This window comes from Cryptomeria japonica, unplaced genomic scaffold (genome assembly GCF_030272615.1).
Source record: "Cryptomeria japonica unplaced genomic scaffold, Sugi_1.0 HiC_scaffold_992, whole genome shotgun sequence".
In the NCBI taxonomy this organism is placed as follows: Eukaryota; Viridiplantae; Streptophyta; class Pinopsida; order Cupressales; family Cupressaceae; genus Cryptomeria; species Cryptomeria japonica.
The window spans coordinates 11,729-32,500 of NW_026729667.1; the positions used below are offsets into that span (position 1 = coordinate 11,729).

General features: G+C 60.7%; 2 non-coding genes across 2 annotated transcripts; both read left to right on the top strand.

Annotated features, from left to right (window-relative positions):
• The first annotated feature begins 9,856 nt into the window (after positions 1–9,856).
• On the top strand, positions 9,857–9,975 carry LOC131873023 (5S ribosomal RNA). Its single transcript, XR_009371063.1, has one exon. It is a non-coding gene; the product is annotated as a 5S ribosomal RNA (ribosomal RNA).
• A 7,817-nt stretch (positions 9,976–17,792) lies between these two features.
• Positions 17,793–17,911, top strand: LOC131873019 (5S ribosomal RNA). The gene has a single exon (XR_009371059.1). It is a non-coding gene; the product is annotated as a 5S ribosomal RNA (ribosomal RNA).
• The last annotated feature ends 2,861 nt before the right edge of the window (positions 17,912–20,772 follow it).

The following is a 20,772-nucleotide window of genomic DNA, read 5'->3' on the forward strand; positions in this document are numbered from 1 at the left end:
ATGCAGCGAGATGGCCCCAACGGCTAGACGGAAGAGGCTGCAGGGCCGCCTCGGAATAGTCCAAGCATCGGACGCGCTTGGGGCGACTACCAGTGACAACCCCTTATCCCGCGATGCGTCCGATACACAGATAGTTCCGAGGCGGCCAAGGAGCCTCACCGCATAGCAATCGTGGTGCGAGGTGGGGGATGCGGCGAGATGGCCCCAACGGCTAGACGGAAGAGGCTGCAGGGCCGCCTCGGAATGGTCCAAGCATCGGATGCGCTTGGGGCGACTACCACTGCCAACCCCTTATCCCGCGATGCGTCCGATACACAGATAGTTCCAAGGCGGCCGAGGAGCCTCACAGCATAGCAATCAGGGTGCGAGGCGAGGGATGCGGCGAGAAAGCCCCAACGGCTAGAGGGAAGAGGCTTCAGGTCCGCCTCGGAATGGTCCAAGCATCGGACGCGCTTGGGGCGACTACCAGTGACAACCCCTTATCCCGCGACGCGTCCGATACACAGATAGTTCCAAGGCGGCCGAGGAGCCTCACCGCATAGCAATCGGGGTGCGAGGCGAGGGATGCGGCGAGAAGGACCCAACGGCTACACGGAAGAGGCTTCGGGGCCGCCTCGGAATGGTCCAAGCATCGGACGCGCTTGGGGCGACTACCAGTGACAACCCCTTATCCCGCGACGCGTCCGATACACAGATAGTTCCAAGGCGGCCGAGGAGCCTCACCGCATAGCAATCGGGGTGCGAGGCGAGGGATGCGGCGAGAAGGACCCAACGGCTAGACGGAAGAGGCTTCGGGGCCGCCTCGGAATGGTCCAAGCATCGGACGCGCTTGGGGCGACTACCAGTGACAACCCCTTATCCCGCGACGCGTCCGATACACAGATAGTTCCAAGGCGGCCGAGGAGCCTCACCGCATAGCAATCGGGGTGCGAGGCGAGGGATGCGGCGAGAAGGACCCAACGGCTAGACGGAAGAGGCTTCGGGTCCGCCTCGGAATGGTCCAAGCATCGGACGCGCTTGGGGCGACTACCAGTGACAACCCCTTATCCCGCGATGCGTCCGATACACAGATAGTTCCAAGGCGGCCGAGGAGCCTCACCGCATAGCAATCGGGGTGCGAGGCGAGGGATGCGGCGAGAAGGACCCAACGGCTAGACGGAAGAGGCTTCGGGTCCGCCTCGGAATGGTCCAAGCATCGGACGCGCTTGGGGCGACTACCAGTGACAACCCCTTATCCCGCGACGCGTCCGATACACAGATAGTTCCAAGGCGGCCGAGGAGCCTCACCGCATAGCAATCGGGGTGCGAGGCGAGGGATGCGGCGAGAAGGACCCAACGGCTAGACGGAAGAGGCTTCGGGTCCGCCTCGGAATGGTCCAAGCATCGGACGCGCTTGGGGCGACTACCAGTGACAACCCCTTATCCCGCGACGCGTCCGATACACAGATAGTTCCGAGGCGGCCGAGGAGCCTCACCGCATAGCAATCGGGGTGCGAGGCGAAGGATGCGGCGAGAAGGACCCAACGGCTAGACGGAAGAGGCTTCGGGTCCGCCTCGGAATGGTCCAAGCATCGGACGCGCTTGGGGCGACTACCAGTGACAACCCCTTATCCCGCGACGCGTCCGATACACAGATAGTTCCAAGGCGGCCGAGGAGCCTCACCGCATAGCAATCGGGGTGCGAGGCGAGGGATGCGGCGAGAAGGACCCAACGGCTAGACGGAAGAGGCTTCAGGGCCGCCTCGGAATGGTCCAAGCATCGAACGCGCTTGGGGCGACTACCAGTGACAACCCCTTATCCCGCGACGCGTCCGATACACAGATAGTTCCGAGGCGGCCGAGGAGCCTCACCGCATAGCAATCGGGGTGCGAGGCGAGGGATGCGGCGAGAAGGACCCAACGGCTAGACGGAAGAGGCTTCAGGGCCGCCTCGGAATGGTCCAAGCATCGGACGCGCTTGGGGCGACTACCAGTGACAACCCCTTATCCCGCGACGCGTCCGATACACAGATAGTTCCGAGGCGGCCGAGGAGCCTCACCGCATAGCAATCGGGGTGCGAGGCGAGGGATGCGGCGAGAAGGACCCAACGGCTAGACGGAAGAGGCTTCAGGGCCGCCTCGGAATGGTCCAAGCATCGGACGCGCTTGGGGCGACTACCAATGACAACCCCTTATCCCGCGACGCGTCCGATACACAGATAGTTCCGAGGCGGCCGAGGAGCCTCACCGCATAGCAATCGGGGTGCGAGGCGAGGGATGCGGCGAGAAGGACCCAACGGCTAGACGGAAGAGGCTTCAGGGCCGCCTCGGAATGGTCCAAGCATCGGACGCGCTTGGGGCGACTACCAGTGACAACCCCTTATCCCGCGACGCGTCCGATACACAGATAGTTCCGAGGCGGCCGAGGAGCCTCACCGCATAGCAATCGGGGTGCGAGGCGAGGGATGCGGCGAGAAGGACCCAACGGCTAGACGGAAGAGGCTTCAGGGCCGCCTCGGAATGGTCCAAGCATCGGACGCGCTTGGGGCGACTACCGTTGCCAACCCCTTATCCCGCGATGCGTCTGATACACAGATAGTTCCGAGGCGGCCGAGGAGCCTCACCGCATAGCAATCGGGTTGCGAGGCAGATTATTGGGAAGGGAACCCCCTGGGATGCGGCTCAAGCAGTGCCCAAAGGGACTGGAATGCGGAATCACATCGAGAGACCCAAATGCTATACGAGGGCTCAAATCGAATTATCGATTTGGCCACGACATGGACGCATCGGAACGACTACCTTTGCCGAACCACTCGCAATTGCATCCATACCGAAACCAATAGACATTTCCGTTAGAGCCCTCGCATAGCATTCGGGAATCTCGCATGCCCCTCTAAATCGACCAATGCTGGCGCTCAATGAAAATCCGAGCGCTACCACCGTTCGAGCGCCAGCATTGGTCGAGTTAGAGGGGCACGGGGGAGAATGCTCCAGTCAACACCTCCCCTATATAAGTTATTTGTCCGATTCTCGCACAACCGTAGTCTGCCTCGTCGAATCAAACAACGGTCCCAGATTCCGACTTCCGTTCCGTAGAGACCCAAAAGCTAGATGGAGGCTCGCAAGAAAGAGAGTCGGCGCATAGCAATCGGGTTTCTCGAACGTTTAGGGACCGAGCTCACTTGCGGATAGGGCAAAATCCGCCAAGCAACCCAAAAGCTAGACGGGGGCTCGAATCGAATCGCCTAGGCGGCCACAACAACGACGTGTTGGATCGACTACCAGTGCCAAACCATTCAGCAAGACTAATCTGTGTCGAGGCCGGATAGAGATTCTCAGAGAGCGCCCGCATAGCATTTAGGAGACCTGCCGCGTCCCTCACACTCGACAAATGGTGGTGCACGTTTATAAATCCGAGCGATCCCAACCCTTTCAAGCACCAACATCGGTCGAGATAGAGGGGCACGGAGGGGGCTGCGTGAGACAACACAGTCCCCTATATAAGTTATTTGTCCGATTCTCACACATCCGAAGAATGGTCATCAAATCGGACAACAGCCCAAACTTCCGACTTCCGTCCCAGAAAGCCCAAGAGCTATCTAAAACGTTCATGGCCGGAACTCGATCGCGGCTATACCAGTCCGCCAAGCAACCCAAAAGCTAGACTGGAGCTCTAGTCGAATCACCTCTGTGGCCATTGCAAGGACGTGTTGGAGCGACTACCATTGCCGAACCATTCCGCAGGTCGAGTCCATACCAAGGCCGCATAGAGATTCACGATGAGCTCCTGCATAGCAATCAGGAGACTTGCCGTGTCCATCACAATCGATAAATCCTGGTGCAAGATTTTTGCATCCGAGCGCTCCAACCAGTCGAGCACCAGCATCAATCGACATAAACGGGCACGGGGGGAGGATGCTCGAGAACACTACCTCCCCTATATAAGTTATTTGTCCGATTCTCAAGCAGCCGAAGTCTGGTCATCGAATCGGGTCAAAGACCACAACTTCCGACTTTACCCACAATGCAAGTCATCGAATCGAACATCGGCCCCCGAGTCGGACTCCATGCGTATGTCAGGTCATCGGACCCAAATTCCGCCTTCCTGCGCATGGCGGGCCATCAATATCAACTCGGTCATCGGACCCAAACTCCGCCTTTTTGCGTATGGCACGCCTTCAAATCGGTCATCGGACCCAAATTCCGCCTTCCTGTGCATGGCGGGCCATCAACATCAACTCGGTCATCGGACCCAAATTCCGCCTTTCTGCGCATGGCACGCCATCAACTCGGTCATCGGACCCAAATTCCGCCTTCCTGCGCATGGCAGGTCATCGGACACAAATTCAGACCTCGCCAATATGCCTACGTATCGAATCGGTCATCGGACCCAACTTCCGACTTCATCCATACTGTAGGGTCTTTGAGGTTGGCGCGGTGCGCTCAACCCAGGGAGTCGACCCATCGAAGCATACACCTCCCCTATATAAGCTATTTGTCCGATTCCCACACCTGTGTAGTTTGCACCTCTGACCAGGACATCGACCCCAACTTCCGAACTCGACTGCAACGACGGCACCAGCGCCTTGGTGCGCACCTTGCGACGCACAGTCCCAACATTCGCCTTCCTGCACATGGCAGGTCATCGGACCCAAATTCCGACCTCGCGAGTATGCCTACATATCGAATCGGTCATCGGACCCAACTTCCGACTTCATCCATACCGTAGGGTCTTTGAGGTTGGCGCGGTGCGCTCAACCCGGGGAGTCGACCCAACGAAGCATACACCTCCCCTATATAAGCTATTTGTCCGATTCCCACACCTGTGTAGTTTGCACCTCCGATCAAGACATCGACCCCAACTTCCGAACTCGCCTCCAACGACCGAACCAGCGCCTTGGTGCGCACCTTGCAACGCACAGTGCCAACATTCGCCTTCCTGCACGTGGCAGGTCATCGGACCCAAATTCCGACCTCGCGAGTATGCCTACATATCGAATCGGTCATCGGACCCAACTTCCGACTTCATCCATACCGTAGGGTCTTTGAGGTTGGCGCGGTGCGCTCAACCCGGGGAGTCGACCCAACGAAGCATACACCTCCCCTATATAAGCTATTTGTCCGATTCCCACACCTGTGTAGCTTGCACCTCCGATCAGGACATCGACCCCAACTTCCGAACTCGACTAAAAAGACCGCACCAGCGCCTTGGTGTGCACCTTGCAACGCACAGTGTCAACATTCGCCTTCCTGCACATGGCAGGTCATCGGACCCAAATTCCGACCTCATGAGCATACCTACTAATCGAATCGGTCATCGGACCCAACTTCCGACTTCATCCATACCGTAGGGTCTTTGAGGTTGGCGCGGTGCGCTCAACCTGGGGAGTCGACCCATCGAAGCATACACCTCCCCTATATAAGCTATTTGTCCGATTCCGACACCTGTGTAGTTTGCACCTCCGCTCAGGACATCGACCCCAACTTCCGAACTCGCCTGCAACGACCGAACCAGCGCCTTGGTGCGCACCAAAAGTGCGCACTTTTGGAGGGCACTTTTCTGCGCTCCAAAGGTGCGCACTTTTGGAGGGCACTTTTTGGAGGGCACTTTTCTGCGCTCCAAAGGTGCGCACTTTTGGAGGGCACTTTTTGGAGGGCACTTTTCTGCGCTCCAAAGGTGCGCACTTTTGGAGGGCACTTTTTGGAGGGCACTTTTCTGCGCTCCAAAGGTGCGCACTTTTGGAGGGCACTTTTTGGAGGGCACTTTTCTGCGCTCCAAAGGTGCGCACTTTTGGAGGGCACTTTTTGGAGGGCACTTTTCTGCGCTCCAAAGGTGCGCACTTTTGGAGGGCACTTTTTGGAGGGCACTTTTCTGCGCTCCAAAGGTGCGCACTTTTGGAGGGCACTTTTTGGAGGGCACTTTTCTGCGCTCCAAAGGTGCGCACTTTTGGAGGGCACTTTTTGGAGGGCACTTTTCTGCGCTCCAAAGGTGCGCACTTTTGGAGGGCACTTTTTGGAGGGCACTTTTCTGCGCTCCAAAGGTGCGCACTTTTGGAGGGCACTTTTTGGAGGGCACTTTTCTGCGCTCCAAAGGTGCGCACTTTTGGAGGGCACTTTTGTGCACTCCAAAGGTGCGCACTTTTGGAGGGCACTTTTCCTGTGCTCCAAAGGTGCACACCTAGGTGAGCACCTTCGACCACACCTTGTAGCACACCAAACTCTGACTTTCGACTTCATCCGCAATGCAGGGTCTTTGAGGTTGGCGCAATGCGCACAACCAGGGGAGTCGACCCATCAAACCCAACACCTCCCCTATATAAGCTATTTGTCTGATTCTCATACATGCGTAGCCTGCAGGAGCAATTAGGACATCGACCCCAACTTTCGGCTTCTAAACGAAAACAAGGTCTTTGAGGTTGGTGTAATGCGAACAACTAGGGGAGTCAACCCATCAAACCCAACACCTCCCCTATATAAGCTATTTGTCTGATTCTCATACATGTGTAGTCTACAGGAGCAATTAGGACATCGACCCCAACTTTTGACTTCTTAACGAAAACAAGGTCTTTGAGGTTGACGTAATGCGCACAACCAGGGGAGTCGACCCATCAAACCCAACACCTCCCCTATATAAGCTATTTGTCCGATTCTCATACATGTGTAGCCTGCAGGAGCCATTAGGACATTGACCCCAACTTTTGACTTCTTAACGAAAACAAGGTCTTTGAGGTTGGCGTAATGCGCACAACCAAGGGAGTTGACCCATCAAACCCAACACCTCCCCTATATAAGCTATTTGTCTGATTCTCATACATGTGTAGCCTGCAACAACGATTAGGACATCCACCCCAACTTCTGAATTCGTCTGCGTTGACCGCACCAAAGGTGCACGCCTTGGTGCTCACCAAAATCCGACTTCCGACTTCTTCTGCTATGCGGGGTCTTTGAGGTTGGCGCAGTGCGCACAACCAGGGGAGTCAACCCACCGAATGCAACACCTCCCCTATATAAGCTATTTGTCTGATTCTCATACATGCGTAGACTGCAGCAATGATTAGGACATCCACCCCAACTTTTGACTTCTTAAACAAGACAGGGTCTTTGAAGTTGGTGCAGTGCACACAACCAGGGGAGTCGACCCATCAAACGCAACACCTCCCCTATATAAAGCTATTTGTCCGATTCTCATACGTGTAGTCTGCAGCAGCGATTAGGACATCGACCCCAACTTCCGAATTCGTTTGCATTGACCGCACCAAAGGTGCACGCCTTGGTGTGCACCCTGGAGTGCACTTTGGTGCTCACCTCGGTGCACACTTTGGTGTGCACCTCGGTGTGCACCAAAGGTGCGCACCTTGGAGCGCACCAAAGGTGTACACTTTGGAGCGCACCACATAGGGTCTTTGAGAGGTTGGCGCAGTGCGCACACCAAGGTGGGTGTTGAGGTGCGTGCCGAGGTGGGTGGGTGCTAGGGTGCGCTCCATGGTGGGTGCCAGGGTGGGTGCGTGCTAGGGTGGATTCCAAAGAGGGTCATAGGGTGGGTGCCAAGGTGGGTTGGTGATATAGTGGGTTCAAAGGTGGGTACTAGGGTGGGTTCCAAGGTGGGTCACAAGTTGGGTGCCAGGATGCGTGGGTGTTAGGTTGGGTGCCAAGGTGGGCTCCTGCGTGGGTGGGTGCTAGGGTGGGTTTCAAGGTGGACGCGAGGGCGGGTGCCAAGGTGGGTAACAAGTTGGGTGTTAGGATGGGTGAGTGCTAGAGTGGGTGCCAAGGTGGGTGGGTGCTAAGGTGGATGCCAAGGTGGTTCACAGGGTGGGTGGGTTCTAGGGTGAGTTCCAAGGTGGGTCACAGGTTCAGTGCTAGGGTGGGTGTCAAGGCGGGTGTCGAGGTGCCTGGGTGCTAGGGTGTGGATGCCAATGTGGGTCATAGGGTGGGTACTAGGGTGGGCTGCAATGTGGGTGCCAAGGTGGGTAACATGCTCGGTGGGTTCTAAATTGGGTGCCAGGGTGGGTGTGCACCCACCTTGCCCGAGGTGGGTGCCAAGGTGCCAGTGTGGGTGGGTGCTAAGGTGGATGCCAAGGTGGGTGAGAAGGTGGGTGATAGGTTGAGTGGTAGGATGGGTGGGTGCCAAGATGGGTCACAGGGTGGGTGCAAGGGTGGGTAGGTGCTAGGGTTGGTGTCAGGGTGGGTGGGTGCTAGGTTGGGTTCCAAGGTGGGTGCGAGGGTGAGTGTCAAGGTGGGTCACAGGTTAGGTGCTAGGATGGGTGAGTGCTAGGGTGCAAAGGTGCCAGGGTGGGTGCTAGGATGGGTCGATGCTAGGGTGAGTGGCAAGGTGGGTCCACAAGTGTCAAGGTGGGTGCCGAGGTGGGTGCCAAGTCGGCGACTGCTATGGTGGATGCCAAGGTGGGTCACGGGGTGGGTGCCAAGTTGCTAGGTTGGGTTCCAAGGTGGGTGCCAACGTGGGTGCTAGGGTGCGTGGGTTAAAGGGTGTGTCACAACGTGGGTGCCAGGATGGGTGCGCACCCACACTGGCCAAGACGGGTGCGGGTGCAAGGTTGGGTTCCAAGCCCGGTCACAGGCTGGGTGCTAGGATGGGTGGGTGCCAAGGTGGGCACCAGGGTGGGTGCACCCACCCTGGCCAAGGTGGGTCACGGGGTGGGTCCTAGGGTGGGTAACGGGGTGGGTACTAAGGTGCGTGCCAAGGTGGGTCATAGGGTGGGTGCCAAGGTGGGCACCAGGGTGGGTGTGCACCAACCCTAGCCAGGGTAGGTCACGGGGTGGTTGTCGGGGTGGGCGTCAAGGAGCCAAGGTGGGTGGCAAGTAGCCAAGTTGCGTGCCAAGGTGGGTGTCGGGGTGGGTGCCAAGGATCCAAGGTGGGTGCCAAGGAACCAAGGTGGGTGTCTGGGTGGGTGCCGAGGTGGGAGCCAGGGTGGGTCCCAAGGTGAGTGCAAAGGTGGGTGCCAGGGTCAAGGTGAGTGCCAATGTGGGTTCCAAGGTGCCAGGGTCAGGGTGAGTGCCAATGTGGGTTCAAAGGTGCTAAGTTGGGTGCGAGGTTGGGTGCGAGGGTGGGTGGGTGCCAAGGTGTGCTAGGTGGAAGCCCGGGTGGGTCGGCATCCCATGGGTGTCGAGTTGGGTGCCTGATGGGTGCTTCTTGTCAAGTTTTAGTCGTCGGGACTCATTTCGAGCCTTAGAGGTCGTTTCTTGTCCGGTTGCCCTGTCTTCGACCTGGGAACCCAATTTTGGTCCTCGGGTCCCATTTTTTTTTGTCTCGCATCCCACTTTTGGCCTGTGGCCTTTTCGGGGTCGATTCTCGTTTTGGGCATCAGAGCATGTTTCTTCTCCTAAAACCCAATATTTGTTTATTAAGTCTCGGAACACATTTTTGTTCTCGTGGACCCATCATGGGTCTTGGAACGCATTTGTGGTCCTTGGGTCCCATTTTGCATCCCGAAACTTGTGTTTTGGTGCTTGATCCCTATTTTGGGTGCCCACCTTGCACCAAGTGCGCACCCGGGGCAAACCGAGCGCCTTGGTGCACCGGGGCAAGATCGAGCGTGCACCCGAGGCGCCCCGAACATGCACCAAGGTGCACTCGGCCCACATGTGAGCGCAGGTCGTTGCGCCCGAGGTGGTGTGTGGGCACCGCGTTGCAGACGGGACACTGCACGCACACGACGCCCCCTCCAGGTGCACGCACGTAGGCCGGGCCGGGTGCACACCCGACGCCCTAGCAAGGTGCGCGCACCCGGGCAGGGCTCACACTTGGCGAACGGGGCGCACTTCGCGAGGGAGGGTGTGCACCTCGACGGGGGTGGGTGGCCGGGGTGGATTCGCACGTGGGTCGCGGTTTGCTAAGTACACACTGCGACAAGCTCATAACGGGTGCGATCATACCAGCATTAGTGCACCGGATCCCATCAGAACTCCGCAGTTAAGCGCGCTTGGGCCGGAGTAGTACTGGGATGGGTGACCTCCCGGGAAGTCCCGGTGTTGCACCCTTTTTTAGTTTTTCGCCGGGCGTCGCAATGCTATTTGAATAAACCTTTTGCCCGTTTGCGTTCTCGTCGGGGCCGGGCCGGGCCGGGGTGCGCTGCCCGCACTACCGCGCGCGCGGGGGCGACACCGAGCGCGCACCCGAGGCACCCCGAGCACACAGGCCACGGTGCAACCCGGGCGTTGTGCGCGCACCCCGGTGCGCCCGAGGTGCTGCGCGCGCACCCAGGTGAAATCGGTGTGCACCTCGGCCAGTGCGCGCTCGGTCGAGTCGCGCACGTTGGCCAAGGTGCACGGTGATGTTTCTTACTCTAAGGTTCCGCACCAGACGCCCGGGACAGGTGAGCGAAGCTGGGCGGGGCCGGGTGCGCGGCCGGGGCAGGTGCACGCAGCTGGAGAGAGCTTTGGAGCACACTTCGGAGCGCACCAATGATGCGCTCCATTCAAAAGTTTCCTGAAAAGGCAAAAAAAGTTGAGATTATAGAATTTCCCACTTGAGAGATTGTAAAAAAAAAAAATTTAAAATGAAGGAAACGCGGGTGCCAAGGTGTGCGCAGCCCAGCCAAGGTGTGCGCACCAAGGCGCCCACCCTGGCGAAGGTGCACGCAAGGTGCGCACCCGAGGCAAACCGGACAATTAACCCAACTTTCGACTTCGCGCGCACCTTGGAGCGCACTTCGGAGCGCTCCTTGGTGCGCACCAATCTTGGGCACCTCGGAGTGCACCATGGCGCCCACCAAGGTGCGCACCCGGGGCAAACCGAGCTCCGACTTCGTGCGCACCTTGGAGCGCACGAAAGGTGCGCACCATGGCGCCCACCAAGGTGCGCAGCCCAGCCAAGGCGTGCGCATCAAGGTGCGCACCCTGGCGAAGGTGCGCACCCGGGGCAAACCGAGCTCCGACTTCGTGCGCACCTTGGAGCGCACAAAAGGTGCGCAACCCAGCCAAGGTGTGCGCACCCCGGTCAAACCGAGCTCCGAATCGTGCGCACCAGAGGTGCACGCCATCGTGCGCACCTTGGAGCACACTTCGGAGCCCTCCTTGGTGCGCGCCGATGTTGCGCACCTCGGAGCGCACCCGGGGAAAACAATGCAATTAACCCGACTTTCGACTTCGTGGGCACCTCGGAGCGCTCTCGGGTTCGCACCTCGGAGCACACCGAGGTGCGCACCTTTGATGCGCTGCCTTCACCAATTTCCAGAAAAGGCAAGAAAACATTGAGAAGGTGTGCGCACCGAGGTGCCCACCCTGGCGAAGGTGCACGCGAGGTGCGCACCCGGGGCAAACCGGGCTCCGACTTCGTGCACGCCGCACCTTGGAGCACACTTCGGAGCGCTCCTTGGTGCGCACCAGGGCGCGCAACCCAGCCGAGGTGCCCACCCCGGCGAAGGTGCACGCGAGGTGCGCACCCGGGGCAAACCGGGCTCCGACTTCGTGCACGCCATGGTGTCCACCGCGGCGAAGGTGCACGCGAGGTGCGCACCCGGGGCAAACCGGGCTCCGACTTCGTGCACGCCGCACCTTGGAGCACACTTCGGAGCGCTCCTTGGTGCGCACCATGGTGCCCACCAGGGCGCGCAACCCCGCCGAAGGTGCACGCGAGGTGCGCACCCGGGGCAAACCGGGCTCCGACTTCGTGCACGCCGCACCTTGGAGCACACTTCGGAGCGCTCCTTGGTGCGCACCATGGTGCCCACCAGGGCGCGCAACCCCGCCGAAGGTGCACGCGAGGTGCGCACCCGGGGCAAACCGGGCTCCGACTTCATGCACGCCATGGTGCGCACCGCGGCGAAGGTGCGCACCCGGGGCAAACCGGGCTCCGACTTCGTGCACGCCGCACCTTGGAGCACACTTCGGAGCGCTCCTTGGTGCGCACCAGGGCGCGCAACCCAGCCGAGGTGCCCACCCCGGCGAAGGTGCACGCGAGGTGCGTACCCGGGGCAAACCGGGCTCCGACTTCGTGCACGCCGCACCTTGGAGCACACTTCGGAGCGCTCCTTGGTGCGCACCATGGTGCCCACCAGGCCGCGCAACCCAGCCAAGGTGTGCGCACCAAGGTGCACGCGAGGTGCGCACCCGGGGCAAACCGGGGTCCGACTTCGTGCACGCCGCACCTTGGAGCACACATCGGGGCGCTCCCGGGTTCGCACCGGCGTTGCGCACCGTGGTGGGCACCTCGGAGCACACCAAGGTGGGCAGCGAGGTGCGCACCTTTGATGCGATGCCTTCACTAATTTCCATAAAAGGCAAAAAAAAAACGAGATTTTAAAATTTCCGTTTTGAAAGATAGTGAGAAAAAGGGAATGCTGGTGCCATCTTGAGCCCGCCCTGGTGCGCAGCCCAGCCAAGGTGTGCGCACCAAGGTGCCCACCCTGGCGAAGGTGCGCGCCCGGGCAATTAATCCAACTTCCAACTTCGCGCGCGCCAGGGTGGGAGCGCACCCAACAACCGGGCCTGGGAAGAGCCAATGCGAGAAACCCCACCAAACGCTCTGACAAAAAAAGAGGGGGCGCTCCAGTAACCCCGCTTCGGAGCGCACCCTGGGCAAACCCAGCCAAGGTGCCCACCCCGGCCAAGGTGCAGGCGAGGTGCGCACCCGGGGCAAACCGGGCTCCGACAACGTGCACGCCGCACCTTGGAGCACACTTCGTAGCGCTCCCGGGTGCGCACCTCAGAGCACACCAAGGTGGGCAGCGAGGTGCGCACCTTTGATGCGCTGCCTTCACTAATTTCCAGAAAAGGCAAAAAAAAAAGGAGATTTTAAAATTTCCGTTTTGAAAGATAGTGAAAAAAACGGAACGCGCGTGCCATCTTGAGCCCGCCCTGGTGCGCAGCCCAGGTAAGGTGCCCACCCTGGCAAAGGTGCGCACCCGGGCAATTAACCCTACTTCCGACTTCGTGCGCGCCAGGGTGGCAACCGGGCCTCGGAAGAGCCAATGCGAGAAACCCCACCAAACGCTCCGACAAAAAAAGAGGCGGCGCTCCAATAACCCCGCTTCGGAGCGCAGCCGGGGCAAACCCAGCCAAGGTGCCCACCCCGACGAAGGTGCACGCGAGGTGCGCACCCGGGGCAAACCGGGCTCCGACAACGTGCACGCAGCACCTTGGAGCACACTTCGAAGCACTCCCGGGTGCCCACCGGCGTTGCGCACCGTGGTGGGCAGCGAGGTGCGCACCTTTGATGCGCTGCCTTCACTAATTTCCAGAAAAAGGCAAAAAAAAATGAGATTTTAAAATTTCCGTTTTGAAAGATAGTGAAAAAAAAGGAACGCGGGTGCCATCTTGAGCCCGCCCTGGTGCGCAGCCCAGGCAAGGCATGCGCACCAAGGTGCCCACCCGAGGTGCACACCCGGGGCAAACCGGGCTCCGACTTCGTGCAGGCCGCACCTTGGAGCACACTTCGGAGCGCTCCTTGGTGCGCACCATGGTGCCCACCAGGGCGCGCAACCCAGCCAAGGTCTGCACACCAAGGTGCCCACCCCGGCGAAGGTGCACGCGAGGTGCGCACCCGGGGCAAACCGGGCTCCGACTTCGTGCACGCCATGGTGCCCACCGCGGCGAAGGTGCACGCGAGGTGCGCACCCGGGGCAAACCGGGCTCCGACTTCGTGCACGCCGCACCTTGGAGCACACTTCGGAGCGCTCCTTGGTGCGCACCATGGTGCCCACCAGGGCGCGCAACCCAGCCAAGGTGTGCGCACCAAGGTGCACGCGAGGTGCGCACCCGGGGCAAACCGGGGTCCGACTTCGTGCACGCCGCACCTTGGAGCACACATCGGAGCGCTCCCAGGTTCGCACCAGCGTTGCGCACCTTTGATGCGCTGCCTTCACTAATTTCCAGAAAAGGCAAAAAAAAACGAGATTTTAAAATTTCCGTTCTGAAAGATAGTGAAAAAAACGGAACGCGGGTGCCATCTTGAGCCCTTCCTGGTGCGCAGCCCAGGCAAGTTGTGCGCACCAAGGTGCCCACCCTGGCGGAGGTGCGCGCCCGGGGCAATCCGGGCTCCGACTTCGTGCACTGCATGGTGCCCACCAAGGCGCGCAACCCAGCCAAGGTGCCCACCGCAGCGAAGGTGCACGCGAGGTGCGCACCCGAGGTGCACACCCGGGGCAAACCGGGCTCCGACTTCGTGCACGCCGCACCTTGGAGCACACTTCAGAGCGCTCCTTGGTGCGCACCAGGGCGCGCAACCCAGCCGAGGTGCCCACCCCGGCGAAGGTGCACGCGAGGTGCGCACCCGGGGCAAACCGGGCTCCGACTTCGTGCACGCCATGGTGCCCACCGCGGCGAAGGTGCGCACCCGGGGCAAACCGGGCTCCGACTTCGTGCACGCCGCACCTTGGAGCACACTTCGGAGCGCTCCTTGGTGCGCACCATGGTGCCCACCAGGCCGCGCAACCCAGCCAAGGTGTGCGCACCAAGGTGCACGCGAGGTGCGCACCCGGGGCAAACCGGGGTCCGACTTCGTGCACGCCGCACCTTGGAGCACACATCGGGGCGCTCCCGGGTTCGCACCGGCGTTGCGCACCGTGGTGGGCACCTCGGAGCACACCAAGGTGGGCAGCGAGGTGCGCACCTTTGATGCGATGCCTTCACTAATTTCCATAAAAGGCAAAAAAAAAACGAGATTTTAAAATTTCCGTTTTGAAAGATAGTGAGAAAAAGGGAATGCTGGTGCCATCTTGAGCCCGCCCTGGTGCGCAGCCCAGCCAAGGTTTGCGCACCAAGGTGCCCACCCTGGCGAAGGTGCGCGCCCGGGCAATTAACCCAACTTCCAACTTCGCGCGCGCCAGGGTGGGAGCGCACCCAACAACCGGGCCTGGGAAGAGCCAATGCGAGAAACCCCACCAAACTCTCTGACAAAAAAAGAGGGGGCGCTCCAGTAACCCCGCTTCGGAGCGCACCCTGGGCAAACCCAGCCAAGGTGCCCACCCCGGCCAAGGTGCAGGCGAGGTGCGCACCCGGGGCAAACCGGGCTCCGACAACGTGCACGCCGCACCTTGGAGCACACTTCGTAGCGCTCCCGGGTGCGCACCTCAGAGCACACCAAGGTGGGCAGCGAGGTGCGCACCTTTGATGCGCTGCCTTCACTAATTTCCAGAAAAGGCAAAAAAAAAAGGAGATTTTAAAATTTCCGTTTTGAAAGATAGTGAAAAAAACGGAACGCGCGTGCCATCTTGAGCCCGCCCTGGTGCGCAGCCCAGGTAAGGTGCCACCCTGGCAAAGGTGCGCACCCGGGCAATTAACCCTACTTCCGACTTCGTGCGCGCCAGGGTGGCAACCGGGCCTCGGAAGAGCCAATGCGAGAAACCCCACCAAACGCTCCGACAAAAAAAGAGGCGGCGCTCCAATAACCCCGCTTCGGAGCGCAGCCGGGGCAAACCAAGCCAAGGTGCCCACCCCGACGAAGGTGCACGCGAGGTGCGCACCCGGGGCAAACCGGGCTCCGACAACGTGCACGCAGCACCTTGGAGCACACTTCGAAGCACTCCCGGGTGCCCACCGGCGTTGCGCACCGTGGTGGGCAGCGAGGTGCGCACCTTTGATGCGCTGCCTTCACTAATTTCCAGAAAAAGGCAAAAAAAAATGAGATTTTAAAATTTCCGTTTTGAAAGATAGTGAAAAAAAAGGAACGCGGGTGCCATCTTGAGCCCGCCCTGGTGCGCAGCCCAGGCAAGGCATGCGCACCAAGGTGCCCACCCGAGGTGCACACCCGGGGCAAACCGGGCTCCGACTTCGTGCAGGCCGCACCTTGGAGCACACTTCGGAGCGCTCCTTGGTGCGCACCATGGTGCCCACCAGGGCGCACCCGAGGCAAACCGGGCTCCGACTTCGTGCACGCCGCACCTTGGAGCACACATCGGAGCGCTCCCAGGTTCGCACCAGCGTTGCGCACCTTTGATGCGCTGCCTTCACTAATTTCCAGAAAAGGCAAAAAAAAACGATATTTTAAAATTTCCGTTCTGAAAGATAGTGAAAAAAACGGAACGCGGGTGCCATCTTGAGCCCTTCCTGATGCGCAGCCCAGGCAAGTTGTGCGCACCAAGGTGCCCACCCTGGCGGAGGTGCGCGCCCGGGGCAAACCGGGCTCCGACTTCGTGCACTGCATGGTGCCCACCAAGGCGCGCAACCCAGCCAAGGTGCCCACCGCAGCGAAGGTGCACGCGAGGTGCGCACCCGAGGTGCACACCCGGGGCAAACCGGGCTCCGACTTCGTGCACGCCGCACCTTGGAGCACACTTCAGAGCGCTCCTTGGTACGCACCAGGGCGCGCAACCCAGCCAAGGTGCTCACCCCGGCGAAGGTGCACGCGAGGTGCGCACCCGGGGCAAACCGGGCTCGGACTTCGTGCACGCCGCACCTTGGAGCACACATCGGAGCGCTCCCGGGTTCGCACCAGCATTGCGCACCTTTGATGCGCTGCCTTCACTAATTTCCAGAAAAGGCAAAAAAAAGAAAAAAATGAGATTTTAAAATTTCCGTTTTGAAAGATAGTGAAAAAAACGGAACGCGGGTGCCATCTTGAGCCCGCCCTGGTGTGCAGCCCAGGCAAGTTGTGCGCACCAAGGCACCCACCCTGGCCAAGGTGGGTCACGGGGTGGGTCCTAGGGTGGGTAACGGGGTGGGTACTAAGGTGCGTGCCAAGGTGGGTCATAGGGTGGGTGCCAAGGTGGGCACCAGGGTGGGTGTGCACCAACCCTAGCCAGGGTAGGTCACGGGGTGGTTGTCGGGGTGGGCGTCAAGGAGCCAAGGTGGGTGGCAAGTAGCCAAGTTGCGTGCCAAGGTGGGTGTCGGGGTGGGTGCCAAGGATCCAAGGTGGGTGCCAAGGAACCAAGGTGGGTGTCTGGGTGGGTGCCGAGGTGGGAGCCAGGGTGGGTCCCAAGGTGAGTGCAAAGGTGGGTGCCAGGGTCAAGGTGAGTGCCAATGTGGGTTCCAAGGTGCCAGGGTCAGGGTGAGTGCCAATGTGGGTTCAAAGGTGCTAAGTTGGGTGCGAGGTTGGGTGCGAGGGTGGGTGGGTGCCAAGGTGTGCTAGGTGGAAGCCCGGGTGGGTCGGCATCCCATGGGTGTCGAGTTGGGTGCCTGATGGGTGCTTCTTGTCAAGTTTTAGTCGTCGGGACTCATTTCGAGCCTTAGAGGTCGTTTCTTGTCCGGTTGCCCTGTCTTCGACCTGGGAACCCAATTTTGGTCCTCGGGTCCCATTTTTTTTTGTCTCGCATCCCACTTTTGGCCTGTGGCCTTTTCGGGGTCGATTCTCGTTTTGGGCATCAGAGCATGTTTCTTCTCCTAAAACCCAATATTTGTTTATTAAGTCTCGGAACACATTTTTGTTCTCGTGGACCCATCATGGGTCTTGGAACGCATTTGTGGTCCTTGGGTCCCATTTTGCATCCCGAAACTTGTGTTTTGGTGCTTGATCCCTATTTTGGGTGCCCACCTTGCACCAAGTGCGCACCCGGGGCAAACCGAGCGCCTTGGTGCACCGGGGCAAGATCGAGCGTGCACCCGAGGCGCCCCGAACATGCACCAAGGTGCACTCGGCCCACATGTGAGCGCAGGTCGTTGCGCCCGAGGTGGTGTGTGGGCACCGCGTTGCAGACGGGACACTGCACGCACACGACGCCCCCTACAGGTGCACGCACGTAGGCCGGGCCGGGTGCACACCCGACGCCCTAGCAAGGTGCGCGCACCCGGGCAGGGCTCACACTTGGCGAACGGGGCGCACTTCGCGAGGGAGGGTGTGCACCTCGACGGGGGTGGGTGGCCGGGGTGGATTCGCACGTGGGTCGCGGTTTGCTAAGTACACACTGCGACAAGCTCATAACGGGTGCGATCATACCAGCGTTAGTGCACCGGATCCCATCAGAACTCCGCAGTTAAGCGCGCTTGGGCCGGAGTAGTACTGGGATGGGTGACCTCCCGGGAAGTCCCGGTGTTGCACCCTTTTTTAGTTTTTCGCCGGGCATCGCAATGCTATTTGAATAAACCTTTTGCCCGTTTGCGTTCTCGTCGGGGCCGGGCCGGGCCGGGGTGCGCTGCCCGCACTACCGCGCGCGCGGGGGCGACACCGAGCGCGCACCCGAGGCGCCCCGAGCACACAGGCCACGGTGCAACCCGGGCGTTGTGCGCGCACCCCGGTGCGCCCGAGGTGCTGCGCGCGCACCCAGGTGAAATCGGTGTGCACCTCGGCCAGTGCGCGCTCGGTCGAGTCGCGCACGTTGGCCAAGGTGCACGGTGATGTTTCTTACTCTAAGGTTCCGCACCAGACGCCCGGGACAGGTGAGCGAAGCTGGGCGGGGCCGGGTGCGCGGCCGGGGCAGGTGCACGCAGCTGGAGAGAGCTTTGGAGCACACTTCGGAGCGCACCAATGATGCGCTCCATTCAAAAGTTTCCTGAAAAGGCAAAAAAAGTTGAGATTATAGAATTTCCCACTTGAGAGATTGTAAAAAAAAAAAATTTAAAATGAAGGAAACGCGGGTGCCAAGGTGTGCGCAGCCCAGCCAAGGTGTGCGCACCAAGGCGCCCACCCTGGCGAAGGTGCACGCAAGGTGCGCACCCGAGGCAAACCGGACAATTAACCCAACTTTCGACTTCGCGCGCACCTTGGAGCGCACTTCGGAGCGCTCCTTGGTGCGCACCAATCTTGGGCACCTCGGAGTGCACCATGGCGCCCACCAAGGTGCGCACCCGGGGCAAACCGAGCTCCGACTTCGTGCGCACCTTGGAGCGCACGAAAGGTGCGCACCATGGCGCCCACCAAGGTGCGCAGCCCAGCCAAGGCGTGCGCATCAAGGTGCGCACCCTGGCGAAGGTGCGCACCCGGGGCAAACCGAGCTCCGACTTCGTGCGCACCTTGGAGCGCACAAAAGGTGCGCAACCCAGCCAAGGTGTGCGCACCCCGGTCAAACCGAGCTCCGAATCGTGCGCACCAGAGGTGCACGCCATCGTGCGCACCTTGGAGCACACTTCGGAGCCCTCCTTGGTGCGCGCCGATGTTGCGCACCTCGGAGCGCACCCGGGGAAAACAATGCAATTAACCCGACTTTCGACTTCGTGGGCACCTCGGAGCGCTCTCGGGTTCGCACCTCGGAGCACACCGAGGTGCGCACCTTTGATGCGCTGCCTTCACCAATTTCCAGAAAAGGCAAGAAAACATTGAGAAGGTGTGCGCACCGAGGTGCCCACCCTGGCGAAGGTGCACGCGAGGTGCGCACCCGGGGCAAACCGGGCTCCGACTTCGTGCACGCCGCACCTTGGAGCACACTTCGGAGCGCTCCTTGGTGCGCACCAGGGCGCGCAACCCAGCCGAGGTGCCCACCCCGGCGAAGGTGCACGCGAGGTGCGCACCCGGGGCAAACCGGGCTCCGACTTCGTGCACGCCATGGTGCCCACCGCGGCGAAGGTGCACGCGAGGTGCGCACCCGGGGCAAACCGGGCTCCGACTTCGTGCACGCCGCACCTTGGAGCACACTTCGGAGCGCTCCTTGGTGCGCACCATGGTGCCCACCAGGGCGCGCAACCCCGCCGAAGGTGCACGCGAGGTGCGCACCCGGGGCAAACCGGGCTCCGACTTCGTGCACGCCGCACCTTGGAGCACACTTCGGAGCGCTCCTTGGTGCGCACCATGGTGCCCACCAGGGCGCGCAACCCCGCCGAAGGTGCACGCGAGGTGCGCACCCGGGGCAAACCGGGCTCCGACTTCGTGCACGCCGCACCTTGGAGCACACTTCGGAGCGCTCCTTGGTGCGCACCAGGGCGCGCAACCCAGCCGAGGTGCCCACCCCGGCGAAGGTGCGTACCCGGGGCAAACCGGGCTCCGACTTCGTGCACGCCGCACCTTGGAGCACACTTCGGAGCGCTCCTTGGTGCGCACCATGGTGCCCACCAGGCCGCGCAACCCAGCCAAGGTGTGCGCACCAAGGTGCACGCGAGGTGCGCACCCGGGGCAAACCGGGGTCCGACTTCGTGCACGCCGCACCTTGGAGCACACATCGGGGCGCTCCCGGGTTCGCACCGGCGTTGCGCACCGTGGTGGGCACCTCGGAGCACACCAAGGTGGGCAGCGAGGTGCGCACCTTTGATGCGATGCCTTCACTAATTTCCATAAAAGGCAAAAAAAAAACGAGATTTTAAAATTTCCGTTTTGAAAGATAGTGAGAAAAAGGGAATGCTGGTGCCATCTTGAGCCCGCCCTGGTGCGCAGCCCAGCCAAGGTGTGCGCACCAAGGTGCCCACCCTGGCGAAGGTGCGCGCCCGGGCAATTAACCCAACTTCCAACTTCGCGCGCGCCAGGGTGGGAGCGCACCCAACAACCGGGCCTGGGAAGAGCCAATGCGAGAAACCCCACCAAACGCTCTGACAAAAAAAGAGGGGGCGCTCCAGTAACCCCGCTTCGGAGCGCACCCTGGGCAAACCCAGCCAAGGTGCCCACCCCGGCCAAGGTGCAGGCGAGGTGCGCACCCGGGGCAAACCGGGCTCCGACAACGTGCACGCCGCACCTTGGAGCACACTTCGTAGCGCTCCCGGGTGCGCACCTCAGAGCACACCAAGGTGGGCAGCGAGGTGCGCACCTTTGATGCGCTGCCTTCACTAATTTCCAGAAAAGGCAAAAAAAAAAGGAGATTTTAAAATTTCCGTTTTGAAAGATAGTGAAAAAAACGGAACGCGCGTGCCATCTTGAGCCCGCCCTGGTGCGCAGCCCAGGTAAGGTGCCCACCCTGGCAAAGGTGCGCACCCGGGCAATTAACCCTACTTCCGACTTCGTGCGCGCCAGGGTGGCAACCGGGCCTCGGAAGAGCCAATGCG